This window comes from Dipodomys spectabilis, unplaced genomic scaffold (genome assembly GCF_019054845.1).
Source record: "Dipodomys spectabilis isolate Male_0828 unplaced genomic scaffold, ASM1905484v1 ptg000158l, whole genome shotgun sequence".
NCBI lineage: Eukaryota > Metazoa > Chordata > Mammalia > Rodentia > Heteromyidae > Dipodomys > Dipodomys spectabilis.
The window spans coordinates 5,415,002-5,418,714 of NW_024870835.1; the positions used below are offsets into that span (position 1 = coordinate 5,415,002).

The 3,713-nt window shown below is 41.9% G+C and overlaps 1 pseudogene; it reads right to left on the bottom strand.

Annotated features, from left to right (window-relative positions):
• Positions 1 to 391: 391 nt before the first annotated feature.
• LOC122118967 lies at positions 392 to 1,390 on the bottom strand (annotated as a pseudogene).
• Between the last annotated feature and the right edge of the window lie 2,323 nt (positions 1,391 to 3,713).

Below are 3,713 nucleotides of genomic sequence, written 5' to 3' on the forward strand. Positions count from 1 at the left end.
ATGGACAAGATGTTATCATTTATTGAGTCAGGACCACAGAAATACATTTAATACCATATCTTGGCTAAGATCATCTTCTCTATTCTAGTTGCCTGTGTTCAAAGCTAGCTTGGGCAGGAAAGTCTATGAAATTCTTATCTCCAATTAACCACCAGAAAATCAGAAGTGGCGCTGTGGCTCAAGTGGTTGAGTGCGGGACAGCGCCCAGGCCCAGAGTTCAAGCCCCATGACCGACACACACACACACACACACACACACACACACACACACACACACACACACACACACACAACACACAAAGTCTCTGCTCCAAATAAACCATGGTCAAAAGAAATGCAGAGTTCCAGATTTTTTTTTTTAAGTTCTCGTATTGTGTGGATGACAAGTCCCAGCCAGTTATGGTAACAGGTGATGGATCCAAAATAATTGCCCAATTTGTTAACATTTTTCCATTTCTAAACCATCCTTAAAGAAAATCATAAATGGTTGGCCGGGAGCTGGTGGCTCACCCATGTAATCCTAGCTGCTCAGGAGGTTGAGATCTAAGGATCACAGTTCAAAGCCAGCCCCGGGAGCAAAGTCCTGGTGAGACACTTATCTTCAATTAATCACCAGAAAACCTGCTGTGGCTCAAGTGGTAGAATTCACCTTGAGATGAAGAGCTCAGGGACAGCGCCCAGGCCCAGAGTTCAAGCCCCATGACTGACAAAAAAAAATTAAAAAGAAAAGAAAATTGTAAATGGGTCACATGATCCTCACGGTAGTCCAGGAGAGAAACCATGCCATCTGGATTCATGTTTGCACCAATAAAAATCTGGTAGTTATTGAAATTAGCAAGGATGTGCTTGATTTGCTTTGCAGCTCCTGTCATAAAAGGCTTTACTCTTTGGCTGGGAAGGTGGCTCAGTGGTAGAACGCTTGCCTTGCATGCTCGAGGCCCCGGGTTCGATTCCTTAGCACCACATAAGCAAAAAGAAAAAAGCTGGAAGTGGCTCTGTGGCTCAAGTGGTAGAGCGCTAGCCTTGAGCTGAAGAGCTGAGGGACAGCGCCCAGGCCCAGAGTTCAGGCCCCACGACCGGACCCAAAAAAAAAAAAGGCTTTACTCTTTCAGGTTTCCTTCTTCAAGTTTGCCTTTAAGTGATTTCATATAATCTTTGACGTACTTTTTTTTGTAGGCTTCCTTTGTGAAACTCCTGCAAGTGATGGTTCATGACAATGTCTACACCGGTGACTACTGGTACCTGGTTCTTTTGGTACCTCCACCCTCCAGACCTTCAGCGGAAGCATCTCCAGCAATGAACGAGTCATCAATGCTATCCTCGGTCCTACTGACCATCTTGCCCTCCACCTCCAGGCACAGCCCTCCCGAGATCTCCTGGATCTTACAGATGTCGAAGAACAGCTCATCGTGGCTGCTGAGGTCTGGTAGATGATCATGAAGGAGGCTAGAGGGAGAAGGTGGAAACACTGGCTTCAGCTGGAGCTCTGAGCCAGCATGGAGCAGCTAGAACCACTCTGGGGGGCAGAGGGGGGCTGGTGGAAGAGGATTTATTTGATTTTACCATTGTAAGATTGTAAGTATTGCTTAATCTTTCTCCCTATATGTTTTTTTCTTGGGTGTGGGGAGTTGGTTGCTTTTAAAGATTCACAAGTGATTCCAGTCTCCAAACAAGCTGGAGCTAAAAATGTGGGACACCGTGAAGCCAAAGTGACCGAGATTTAAATGCAGATTCCATTAGTTGCTGATTATGTGACCATGAATAAGTCTTGTTATTTCTGGTTCTCATCTTTGGCCAATATAGCCAAAAGGTTAATGAGTGAGGCCTGAATGCATATCAGGAATTTTTAATAACACCTAGATGATTTTAATATGTAGCCCAAATTTAAAATGGCTAGACTGACACTTTGCAGATTTATACTATGGAATTCGATGGAAATGTTAGCTCAAACCCTGGCACACACAGCTCAGTAATACTGGTGATTGTTGTTAAAGCGAGAGATAGGGAACTGACAGGAGCTAATGAGCTAGAGCTAAGCCATCTGAGATGGCCCCTTCCCACCGAACTCACTGTAGTGAGGGCCTACCTAACCTGGACTCTGAGAGGGATCTGAACTCTCACTCTATAATCCATGGCAAGCTCTGGAGCCTATTTGAATAAAATCAAGGGAAGTAAAATAAACATGTTATAATCATGCACTCACACAAAACATGGAGTGAGAGAAACATGAACTTAACATAGCAGGGACAAAATCTGCAACAAAATTGATGGGAAGTCAGACCAAAAATGGTGGGAGTTTGGGTGGAGATTTGGCTAAGCATATAAGAAGATTAACTTCAAAGAAATAGAAATGAGATACTGAAAATTGGAGTTACTAGAGGTAAATATGAAAGCTAGGAGAGTATTTCTTTGACTTAAATGAGGTCCTAGTGAGCACATGGATCCATCTGGCTGTGATTGCTTTATGTAGTCTGTTAAATAAAACACTCTCATAGATGGGTCTTGAAGCACCTATTTAATTTAACATTGTACTTCTTTAACATAACTGAAAGTAGACAGGAAGGAAGATACTGTTTTATGTGTGTGGAGTTTTAGTTTGGGATGATAGGGAAGTTTGGAGATGGGTAATGATGGTGTTTACACACTGTATGAAGGTACTTAATGCCATCGAATTATATATTTAGAGAGGAATTTTATAGTATGTGTAATTTATTCCAGAGGGTTGACAGGGAAAAGTATGGAGTTGGCCTTCAAAATTAAAATATCACCAAGTACCTGACAAATGATGAGACAAAAGGGTTAGACAAGAAAAACCATATGTTTGCAGGTCTGAGTGTTCTATGCTGGCACTTCTGGGGAACAGGGATGAAGTAAGGAATCCTGTATGATGATTCTTATGACTGTTGTGGTGGACATTTTGTATTTTAGGAGAGAAATAATGTATAGGAACATGACTAATCCTTCATAGGTAGAAATGAAGACTGGAGCTTGAGTGACCGTGAGAAATGATTCGTAAATTCTGGAAGGATCACTGCTGTTACAAAATGGAATTCTATACTTAAATGCTTCACTTTCTTCCTGAAGAACTCACTATGATCATCTGGCCCACCTGTTCTTTGTATGGCTGATGACCCTAATGTGGCTGATGACCTCAATGTGGTTCTTTGAGGTCACTCAGGGTGATATAGGCCTCTTAAAACCTATTCTAGTAGATTTTCTACTTCATTTCAATGATTCAAGAGCCTTCAACTAGACTTTGTAGGGATAAAATCTCCCTGGGAAAATGGTAGCAAGAAAAGATGAGAGAAGTGACAATTACTCTCTAGGAAGGCCAGTCAAGAGCATCTAAGAATGTAATGTAAGAAAGAATAAGAGTCCCTTGTGGATCTATCTATCTTTGGAAGGACAGGAGAAGAAACTTCAAAGAGAGAGTGAGCTGGGAAAGTTCTGGTAAAAGCTGGAATGATTATTGTCTCATTTCCACTGATTCTCTGAGCCACTTTACAACTTCATTACATGAGATTGACCTGCTCCAAGAAACTTTCCTCAGTGACTACGTCTCTGCCGGAGGATGCACTCACGCATCCTCTAGTTCAATGCTGTTGTGGTCCTATTTCAGGAGATGTCAGCTTTATTTAAAACACTGTTATTCAAAGACAAATTTCCCATAGAAATATTGGTATAATTTTGGATTTTGTTCCCAGAGAATCCCC